The sequence below is a fragment of the Hemibagrus wyckioides genome, linkage group LG07 (assembly GCF_019097595.1).
Source record: "Hemibagrus wyckioides isolate EC202008001 linkage group LG07, SWU_Hwy_1.0, whole genome shotgun sequence".
In the NCBI taxonomy this organism is placed as follows: domain Eukaryota; kingdom Metazoa; phylum Chordata; class Actinopteri; order Siluriformes; family Bagridae; genus Hemibagrus; species Hemibagrus wyckioides.
In genome coordinates, this window is record NC_080716.1 from 17587707 (window position 1) to 17599900 (window position 12194).

At 37.7% G+C, this 12194-nt stretch overlaps 1 protein-coding gene across 1 annotated transcript in view; it reads left to right on the plus strand.

Moving 5' to 3' along the window:
• pcdh7b (protocadherin 7b) overlaps positions 1-12194 on the plus strand; it is a 141517-nt gene that overhangs the window by 76687 nt on the left and 52636 nt on the right.

The following is a 12194-nucleotide window of genomic DNA, read 5'->3' on the forward strand; positions in this document are numbered from 1 at the left end:
TATAACCTCTAACAAATATACAGCTATTTTTTTATATTGATCAGCTAGGACAATCTCTAATATCAAAACTTTGTCAGCTTTTGCCAGTCAGTCCTTGTCAAAAAATCCTAAAGAATTCCAATAAGAAACTAATAAAGAATTCTAATTATAGTTTATTATCATATTTTGTAACTGTTCCTATGATATTCCTATTGTCTTATAGGACAAGCCATAAACATCCTGTAGGATCACTGATACTTTTAGGATTTTTGTCTTACAGTTTGATCTGAAAGAAATTAACTGTTTAAAACTTTGTGTTCCATGAATTATTAACAACGAATTGATTAATACTATAATTTTAAAGAAAGTCTATTAGGATTTTTTAGGGTCACTCTGTAAAATTCTAAAAATCAATTAGTACCCTAAAAGACAAACTGAAATTCCAATATTTTTTTGATAAGGGAATAATATTTTCCCAGCAAGGAATAATATTTACAAACAGCTCACATCCTCAGCATTCTAAGCTTCTCAAAATAGAATATTCTGCCCCAAACACTGGACTTTGTCCAATTCACAGTACAGTATTTTAATTGGATAATAATCTGTGTGTCGGGATGCAGAGACAGCTGCGGTTGAAGGAAATATTTATTTTAAAAAGACAGATCCGAATCATGAAACAAGGGTGGAGTCAAAATCAGGAGAATGTTCAGGCATTTAGCAAACAGTCTTAACAGGACAAAAACCAGAATACAAACCCAATTAGATGAACATAGACCAGAAACAAGCACTGGTGCTTGTAAACTACACTGAGAAATACTTTGCACTGGGTGAGTGTTTGGTCTGCTCATTGATAATGGTGTGGTAATTGAGTCTGGGGAAGACCTGGAATGTGGCAGGGCATGCATCCTGAATCACGTACTGTGACACTTCCTACTGTATTCGAGTTAGTAGCTACTGCTCGGCCACTTATGCAATACATACTGACCAGTATATGTGTGTAGTATGAATAGAATCTACCTATCTAATAGGTAGATTAATATCTAATATGTAGAATAGTATAAAACATTATAGAATTCAGTCGCCTCAGGCTTGCTCATTATGGATAAATACAAATATATTTAAATATAAGCTTAATATTAATCTTGAACCTTTTGTTCTTTATTTCGTATGTTCTGTAAATAAATTGAATTTTACAAAATAATAACATTATAGATTATAGCTCGACCATATTGGCATGTAGGTCATGTGACCTACGACATCATAATAACCACAATTCTTTTTATTATGTTTAAATCTTCAGCAGTTTAATCATTTACTTTGGTGTCGTTAAATAAGTACGGTTCATACACAAGGAAAAACATTTAGTACCTGTAGCATAAAAGACATGCTGCCTTCTGCCATTTTAGATTCTGACAGCACTTCTGTGTCAGTCTTGCTGCATTGTGGGATAGTGCAGTGTACATCGATTCCATACTCCAGAATCTTGGCCTACTGTTTTTGAGAATACTGAGAATTCAGACATACTACTTCTTTGGATTACTGCTTTTGTCCTCCTGTATTGTACGGTAGTAAAGATTTTCAGAAACATCGCTGGGAATGGAATCTAGCACCGATTCGGCCTTTGACATGATACGCTGAAGGAAATAACTCTGTACCTTGTTTAATTATACACATTTGCTCTAGTCATGAAATTCTGACAAATGCAGATGATGTTTTGTTACACCGTTTCAAACCTAGTAGTCCGGCATCACTGATGCAGTATAAACCGCTGGTGCACACAGAAACAGCAATTTCATTAAAAATGAGATTGTATTTTATTTGCTATTAATAGATTTTTAATCTTGGCTGTTCTTGGAAACATATTTCTCATATTTGGAAGATTCTCCATCTACTTTGCAGTCTGTACTCTGGCTTTAGGAACCTCCACAGTCAAAAGCAAAAGCAGTATCACCTAAAAAACACGGAGAACTATTCTAATTATCTAGAACCATGCTGATTTATAAATGTACAGAGAATTCATATGGTGGGTTCAGTGACATTTACTAAGCCAGAATGCAAACATTAACTGAGATTTTTTTTACTCTTCTTGCTTTGCTCAGGTTATTGCTGAAATATTTTTTTTTGTTTAAGAAAGTATTGAAATGGTTTGGCTTTAGTTGAGAGTTATATTAGGTGAGAAACAGCACCTGCCTACAAACTTATAGGAATATTTCAATATACCGCTGAGGTGTGATTACCACAGATATGAATTTCAACATGAAATGAACAACTGCTGCAACATCTGCCCTTTGACTTTCATTCTAGAAGAGATTTAAGCAAACTGTTTTTCCTTTTTTTTATTTTTATTTTTTACTCAGGTAAAACTGTATCTCAGATATTTGTCATTTACAGTATATTATTTAAAACAATAGCGATGATTTTATTTCTTAGAAATCATCAGTGTGGTGATGTATGAGGCCAAAGAAGAATCAGCTAGGACAAAAATATATGAAGAGTTTATTTGCAAAAACAGATTTTCAGAAATCATGGTTTTTTATTGTGCCTTTCAGGTAAGATCAGTCAACTTAGAGTTGGGTTGTTTTGATTAAGTAATAATAACTCATAAAAATATAGGTAACTTACAAAATTAAACTTCATTGAAAGTATCTTTTTTTCATTTATTAAAAATTAGTTTTTGAGCAAAAACAGTCGTTTTTTGGCAAAAGCAGATAACTCCACATTTCGTCTTTCAGAGTTAAACAAAAACAAGTAATTGCTTTGTAATTGCATTTAAGTGCAATATTTAATATTGTTTAACTTAAAACAAGTAGTCTAGGTGAAGATCAGTAAAAATAATAATAATAATCTTTGTAATCTCCTCAGCTGATGATGTAGATGCCTGATAAACTTTGTCGTAATGTTTTTTGTGATTACACGCAATACAGGGAGCTTTTCCCTCACCACTGTATTGTGCTGCTTTAGCAATGTTCTGTGAAAAAGTTTCAGCTTTTATTTTCCTTTTACGCCATGAAGAAGATATCACAGGTTCATCAAGACCGTCAAAATGATCCATAGTCCGGTTTGATGAAACTCCTCTCAGCAAGCGCGTCTTTCCAAAATGACGAGCAGCCTGCTCGTCCGGCTTAATACAATACCGGCTTTTTTTTGACAAAACGTGTTTAGGGTTCAGATCATGCTATATGTGGAGAATAACTAACAACAATCAGTTCATTTTTGGTAAAAATAGCGTTTATCAGTTTTTGCAAATAAACTCTTCATATGAATATTATAAAAAAGATAAATATACTGTAGTGATAATTTGATGTTCACGCTTCATTGTGGTGAATAGCTTAAAAATGCTGTTCATCATAACTTATTTTACAAAGATACTATTCTCTGTGAATATTTACTAATAGGTGTTGCTTACTTTGCTATGATGACAAGTGTGTGTATGTGAATGAGTGTGTGTGTGTGTGTGTACTTCTGCCAAACAGAGCTCTAACCTCTGGTGTTTTTAACAGTTCGTTTCGCACTCTGATGTCATGTTGTCACATTCGTTCAGACTGTTCTGTGCTTTCTGCCACAGGAGTTATGATTCACTGCTCTGCATAAAGGCGCTTTAGCTGACCTTCGGCTACATTTAACACTCCAGGGCTGGTCAAAATGCGTATAAAAAAAAGACATGCGGTTGATGCATAAGTGCTCTTTACCTTTGTAGCTACACACCTTCACCTTTTTTTAAATAGAGCTTATGGATTCGCTGCTAGCACGACGCTGTCAGGAACGGCTGGACAGTTCCCTGCCGGGCCTGGGGAGGGCGCTGGCAGGTGAACCTTGGAAGAATGCTTCTTTGTGTGTCTTTTGTGTTACGCCCTTCCCATTGTTCTAATTCTGATTGTGTCACCTGTATCCCATAAGCCCTAATGTCTTCCCCTATAAATAGGGATCCTTATGTTTGTGTCCTTGTCCATGATTGTTACCTGTACTGTGGTTTCTGTTTGTTAGGTTCCATGCCCAAGTTAAGATCTAGTTTTTGTTCTTGTTTTGTTTTGTTAATCACGCCGTGTAACGTTTGTTTCCCTATGTCGTATCTTAAATGTAATAAAAGCAGCGCTGAATCCTGTGAATGGGTCTCATTCCACCGTGTGCTGGTGTGTGCACACATACCACGGGTGTCCGGGTTCGAGCCCCGCATAGGGCGGGGGTCCCGGACGTTACAGACGCAAAGTAGTTCTACATTTACATCTTCTGACTGGTCCAGATGGCCAAGAGTAACACCTATACAGACCCATTTTCCAAATGTCTGGGTATTCTTTGGCTCCTTTAACTTATGCGACGGGGAGACTTGACATCACTACACCCCAAAAAAGCCTGAATTAGTGTCTCAGCTGGTGTTGTCCTGTCCTGCTTGACAAAACGTGCACGTTTTCCTGTATAAAACAGAGCCTGGCTCTTTAAATGAATGTGCTCTTATTAGAAACCCAGGCAGGCAGCAGAGCTGGCACCGAGACCTTTCTGATAAATGAAACGCTCGCCATCGGGTTTGCGGTAAGACTTTGAAGTACCTGCAATCTCATCAGGCATCGGATCTGCTTAATTACCGAGGCACAAATTAAAGAGGATAAAAAAGAGTGAGGGGATTAGATTCACACAGAGAGAGAAAGCACAGAGGCCAAAAAGTCAACCGTGCTCTGTCCTGCACCCAAAACATTGTCTGCAACCTTATTGGTTGTTGGTCATCATCTCCAACAATCACTATAAACACTGTCCATCGATCTGCTTTTTGATCTCAAAGGTGTTGGATTTTGTTTGGTTCAGGTTTAATGAAAGCTAGGAAGGAACTTTATCTTCTCCCAGTCTTAGTGTGCCTTAGTGCTTTCCCACTCACTCTGATATAACTCTGCTAATGCACTCAGATATTGAATATACTCTGTGTACACTCTGGGCCATGCTTCCTCAGCAACATCCCCCAAATCTCACTTCCTTAAACTTTTTTTTTTCTTTCAATTACTCTCCTTTTCTTTTCTTTTGTCTCATATAAAAGAAAGATGAGAGACTCAGAGAGACTGAGAGCTGCTTCTTTACTGCTCCCTCAGCAGATGTTGGGGAAGTGAGTTGTGAGAGGTTGTTGAGTGTAGCTCAGCCATGTATGTGAGAGAGAGACACCGTGGTATATAGCTTAGCCTCACTTCATGTGTCCCAGTATGTGTTGCTTTGCTCTCCTAACTAAGTCCATACCTCTCAGCATGACCTCTGTGCCCTTTTCAGTAGTCAATCACAGCAAGCTGACAGCAGCTGCCACCAAACTTAAAGCAATAGACCAATGCTTCTTCAACCTAATCTCTATTCACCAATGCCGTAGTGTATATGCAGTTATCACAGACAAGATTTATGACAGTGCAGTGAGAAAACAACTGCCCCCGAACAAACACCCTTAGACGTCCATCAAAAGTGAATTTTGAGTAAACGCATTTTCTGTTCTTGTCTTGGGATAAAATTTCATCTGTGATGACCAAAGACTCCAAAAACACATTTGTCATATATTCAAACTCAACCACACTGAACACTGAAGAAATGAAAAACAATACTCTTGATATTCAACTGACAGGAGGTTTTATTTATTTATTTATTTTATTTATTTATTTATTGTTCTCTTTTTGTCCTCAATGCAAGTCTGACACTGAAATCTGAAATTGCCCATCAGTGTTGTGAGCACAAAGTCAAAGGAAAATCAACAAGACAAATAAAACACACACCTGACAATTTGGGGAATTATTGTCAGTGTCCCTTCTCATTTAAAACCTGTTGTGAGGTGAATTTTCATTGGCACGCAATTATTGAAATGTCATCTAAAATATGATTCCACAATGACAAATTTCATTCAGGCATCCCAATGTTGCATCTCCTGCTGTGCTTCAAATACAGTAAAGCAGGCCTTGTATACAAAACAAGATAAATTCAGACCACCAGCAACATACAGTTTCAGCTAAAAAACATCTATAAAGATAATTCTGATACCATGCTCATGTAATCATATTCGTATTAATTAAAAAAAATAATAATAAAAAACCATCTTAGACACCCAAATCCAAAGATCTGGGCCTTTTTTTTCCCAATAAACAATAGCAATAAAAGCAAAGTAGGATGCAAACTGTGCTCAGTAAAAATGTCAAGACGAGGCAGTACAGTGCCTTCCTACAATACAAATACCCCGATAAAACATTGTAACCTTTTATGGTGGTTAAATAGTATCTTTTTTTTTTCCATTAGACAGAGCACAAGGCTGGCCTGGAGCCACATTAGCAAGCATGGTCAGTAAAAATGTGCTCAAGGTGCCATGAATTGCTTGCACACAGAGGTATTTCATGGTGATCATGGTGCAGTGAGGCGAGCATGCAGAGACACTGAAGCTCGTAAGAGCACTTCAGTTCTGCAAAGTACCACCTCACTTGCCACGAGTAAAGGTGGAATGAATTTAGTCTTATTTTTAATGACCAAGCTCGCTCATACTGCTCCGTACGCTCAGATCGGCTGCCCTTGTAGTCTCTGTGAACGATCCTGTTTTAACGGTGCAACAGTTTATACAGAACCCTTGATATGAGGAATTCATAGCTAGCCGCACACATGGCGTAGCTACAACCAACATGAACAAAGCTAAATAAATAATATTTCATGTTGCTTCTGTTTGTTTAAAACTGAGTAGTCTACTCATTTCAGTATCAGTATCAGAATCTGTATTGATGCATAAAAAAATAAATAAATCATGCATAGCTTCAACCTTAGGTTGTATTCACCATTTTATTTATTTATTTTTTTATAAGTACCATAAATTCTTCAAGCTGCTGCATACCATAAAACACAAAGAGAAAAATTCATCAAACAAAACAGCACAATGTGTTGATCAGGACAATAAGCCGAGACTGAAAAAAAAGAGGGATGAAAGGGTTCAATAGAAGCTAAAGGTTGCTGCTTTGTGAAGTGAAGCCGGCTTAACACACATGATCTCTCAGACAAATACCACACAGTAACATGAGTCTGAGTAGACTGGAACACCTTTCGGGAAAAAGGATTATCTATTTATACTAACCCACAGGGATACACCTGGTTTAGAGGAACCTCTCATGTTTTAGTTTGTGTATACGTCTGTTCCGGGTACTTTGTTTGACTACTTTTAGAGAACAATGCCTAGCTACAGGTAAGACAAAAGCTCAGCTGTGGAGAAAGAGCTTAGTAATGCCTCTGGCTCTGCTGTCTCTTTGTTGGATTAAAAGACTGTTAAAAAAATAATAATTATAATAATAATAATAACACCTTCAACCCAAATTTTGCACATTCTTTAGTAATCTTAATCTTACCACCTCTCACCGTTTCACTCTCTGTCTTTCTTTGCTTATTGTTTCATCTCCGGGAAAGCATATAACTCGTGCAGATTTGATCTCGACCCATTTGGCAATTTAGCAAAAACGATTTCAGGGTGTCAGTCGTGGTGGTTGTTTTGTTTGACGATAAAAGCTTCCTGCACTGCTTCACTGTCACTAAGTTTAGATGAAGTGACAAAACCAGACCATGGCTTAATCCAGAGAATGGGCCTTCAAATCCACTCACAATACCCACATTCCATCCTGAGGACACATCCGCATACCCACATGCACACAAGCCCACACACGTCCACACACGTCCGTTCACACAAATAACACAATTATAAACAGAAATCAAAAAACCCCCTACAATTCCTTTTCACATATATATGAAGCTTAAATTCAGGGATCATGGTGTGGACCAAAATAAAAGCATGCTAAAGAAAAATTAACCCAAGACAAATTGACTGATGCCTTTAACTCAGCTAAGATTCTGCCTTGTCTTCCCTGCTGAAAATAACATTGCTTGTGTAATGGCTGAGATGCTATACATCATCCATTGATTCATCTGCATTAGGCATCCTGTTCAATGGAGATCTGGAGCCTATCCCAGGAAACACTAGGCATGAGGCAGGAATGAATCTGGGATGGGATGAGAGTCATACACACTCATTCATCCCTGGGGCAATTTTAGAGTAATTAAAGTTTTTGGAAGGTGAGAGGTAATGCTTAGTGTTTCCTGTTGTAGTTTTCAGCTCCACCCTTTGGCTTGATGGTTTAAGGCTCTAGATTACTGATCAGAAGGTTCGGGGTTTGCTGCCAAGCTGGTGCTATTGGGCTCTTGAGCAAGGTCCTTAACCATCTCAATTTCAAGAGTACTGTATCATGACTGACTGTGTGCTCTGACCCCAACTTTCTAAGAAGCTGGGATATGCGAGGAAAAGAATTTCACTTCTGTGACAAATCATCTAACCAGAGCACCTGGCAGATGTGGGAAGTTTATTTTAAACAGGTTCCAAGTACTCTAGAGGTATGAGGTGGCAATGTTGCCCGTTATGTCATCATGCCTCCTATCACTTTAAATCAGTGCAGCTCTTCTAACTGACCCTCTGATAAAACATTTCTCTCCTGATGGGAGTGGTCTTCCCCAGGATGACCCCACCCACCCATCATCAGGGCAAAAGGAATGCCTCAAATTACATAAACCTTCATAGAGATCAGATCTTAGACCAGAAGAGCTATGAGAGATATGTTAGACTGCTCTCTGCAACACCAACTGATGTCATATCATTTAAAATAATGCTGTTTATAGAAAACCTGTGATGACCCAACATTTTACTAAGACACATCCAATCATTTTACACCCATCTGTAGCTGCTGCATAGGCACAGTATCTGCACACAGAGAGAGAAGAGTACTTCTGGGACCTTACGTGTGGGTGAAAATGTGCACTTTGAGTTAGCAGGATGCTACATTAACAGGTGTGACACTAGTACCACCCTCATTTGTCTCAGAGCATGCTGCTGTGATTTATTTAACAAAGCTAGCATTAGGAATGCTGACACCACGCAGGCATCAGTGCTAATGTTGGGAAATCCTGCTAGCAATGCTATTACTGAACACTTCCACTAGCACTGCTAAAATAAAACAATGAACATGCTGCTAATAAAGTTCAAATCTGCCTAAACAATCTGTTGGCATTATATTATATAAGGGATTTTTTTTCTGTGCTGTTGTACTGCTAGCAAAGCACTAATTCATTGTGAGCATTTAGCACTTCTGACTAAAATGGGGGAAAATAGTTATGTCATTTAGGGTGGATGTTAGCAAAATGACATAGCCTTAATGCTTTTTTAAATAACTGAGGTCATACTTATTATACCTGCTAAAGCACCATCGGTGTCTCTGACTAGACACAGACAAATATTTACCTCTAATTAAGAGCAATTTCTCATTTCACTCAACGTTTTAGTATTCCACAAGGGACATTAATCAAGGCTAAAGCAACATGGCCGCCACTCTGGCTTCTCGCAAATCACCTTTTGTGCTGCATTTCAAATTATAGTGATTTACCAGTGTGTTTAGGTCAGTGTCGTCTTGTGACAGGAGACATGGTTGCGGCCGTGGAATTGGGCGCTCCTGCGGGCTTTGAGAAATCGACTCCAGAAGGTGAGGCCGAGGTGAAACAGAGTGTGTTTTGGAAAGGGTGAAAAATGGTAGAGTGGAGCAGTGACTGATGAGAGAGTCTTCTCCTCTCATGTTGTGAAAAGGAAGGCATGCCAGTGAAGCATAAATCATTTTAATCCCTGTATACACACACACACACACACACAATCACACTAATGCATGGACACACACTCACCCACCTCTTGTTCTCTCTCCTTTTCACCTTGTTACTTGAGGGATTTAAATCACCTCCAAATCTGCCTTTTATTAGAAATAAAATGGTGCCATTTTAATACCGGGACCTTTTCATTATTAATCTTATTCTCATCTGGATGATTTTCACCGACTGTGTTTTGCATTGAAAACAATATTTTCTATAACATACTTTTTCCCCTTATTTATTTTTTATGTTTCAGTTTGAAAACCTGTTCTTTAGTGCCCCCTTTTTAAAATAATAATTATTTTTTAATGGGCATTAATTTGTATTCAGGTGGAAAAGTGATGCTTTGAGAAATAGCTGATGAGTGGAATGTCACATCAGGCAACAAAGGCAAACAAAATAATATCGTTTTAGCTCTGGCTGGCTTAGTGAGCGCTAGATACTTGAAGAAGACTCTTTTTCTGTGTAGGAGATGCGAACCGAGTGTTTGTTTCTCTCTGTGTGTCTGTTTAAAGATGTTGAACACCGTTTCTTTGAGTTTGTTGCATTGCCCTGAGGCAGACACATCTATCTGTGGAAGGTGATGAGGAAAAGCGAAAGGTGTGCTGCAGGTGGCTTTTGTAGCTCTACTGTTGACTTGACGCCTGCTTTCTTCTTCCAGAGCAGCATTTAAAGGTGAACTAAGCGATGTTTACAACTGAAAGCAAACGATTTACACAAAAGGGATTATTCATTGTATTTACAATTCTTCCACTGACCCCAGTCACACACGGACATTTTATGTGTCTTGGATTTGGATAGTATCCTAATACAACCACATACATTTACATGACTAGCCAAACAGGTCTCTGATAACACAATGAAATCTGATCCTTTTTGTTATGTGTTAATATGCAAATTAGCTGGTTACATTCAAACCTCACTACCATTTCACAGGGAACCAGCAATACACCATTCACATAAGATATACCTCATGTGGCTTGAAGAGATTTGTGGAAATTTGTGTCTTGTGACTTCCTAAAGCAGTGTGTTTAAGTGTTTAAATCTATTTTAAATGTATCTTGGGTGCCTTCTAAAGTGGATAATCCTGATACTTGAGACACATGAAAAGATCAAGTCTAAGCAGGTTCATAACTCATGCTCATAAAACAAGGAGCCAAATTCACATTAGATTACACTTTTGTCATGGTGGACATCATGTTAAGATAATCTGACCAGAAGCGCTGAAAAAAATCGCCAAAGAAGAAAAAAGATTTAGACTCTTGTCAGTTTGGAACGTTCCAAATTGTACCTCCTTCAAATCAGCACTTTAGTGATGTCACTAAAATGTAAAGTAACCCCAGGCCTTGAGGGTGTTTGGGTTTGAAATGTAAGCATTGTGGACACATGATTTTCGGGACAATGGTTCTCTGTAAAAGAGATACAATGTGTAAGAGTTGTGTAATGTTAGATGACAAGTAAATCATCATCATGAAGAATCACCATGTACATGTACAGACAGACAGAATGTGAAGCAATTAATGTGTAAAAGACAAACGTCAGCACAAACGGATAAATGGAGTTGCTGTGTTTTATGGATAGATCTCCCCGGTGTAATTCTTTGTTCATGAATGTGTGTTTATTGCTTCACAATTCTTTGTTAGTCAAATGTGTTGTCATCAAGCATGCTGGAACTGAATCTTATCCACTGACCTGTCTTGATATGAATATTGAGGCCAAAAAATGAAACTGGCACCTGAAATTGTAGTGTTTCAAAAGTAGTGGGGCAATATTTTCATTGAAAAGTTCCAGAAAAACAAAAAATAGGTTTAAAATTTAAAGGTGTTATCTCAACCACTGAAAATCTGCGTAAGGTTATTCCAACAGAGGTAAATCATCTCACACTGAAAACCAACAGTGTCCTGACTCATTTTATATAAGACATGCAGCAATAAAATAATTAATTTGTTTATACTGTTTGATAATGTCTTGTAAGCCAATTCCCATTCCATTACTATACAAAGTAGCTATAACACGAATATGTTATTAATTTTGTATTATCTAAACAAAACAATCATGTCTTCACTATTAAAAACTTTTAAAACTATACATTAATCAAAAGGCTTTACATTTATGTGTAACTTGGTAGATCTGCATCCTTCATATCCTCTTCACTTGCAGGACATTGGTAAAAATAAAAACAGTACAGTGAAGTCCAGCATGTTGAATGGATGTCAAAGATTTCAAGTTTACCTTTCAAGTCCAGAATGTGTCAGGATGTCCATTTTTATCTCAAGTCAATAGCTTTCAGTCCTTCTCAGCTTAGAGCTCTCACACTCCTCTGATTCTGCCACACAATCACATATGAGACCAAACTGCTTCAACAGAGGGAACAAAATGTTGGATCAGGTGTTGGATCAGCGCATCTGTTTGACATTCAGACTTTTTGGGTGGCACCTGGTTCTTCACGAGTGGGAAAAGACCACCAATAAATCTGTTTTTTTTTTTTTTTTTCAGGTTGCACACACATGCTCTCTCTTTGTTATTGCTTAAAAAAATGTAATACAGACAGT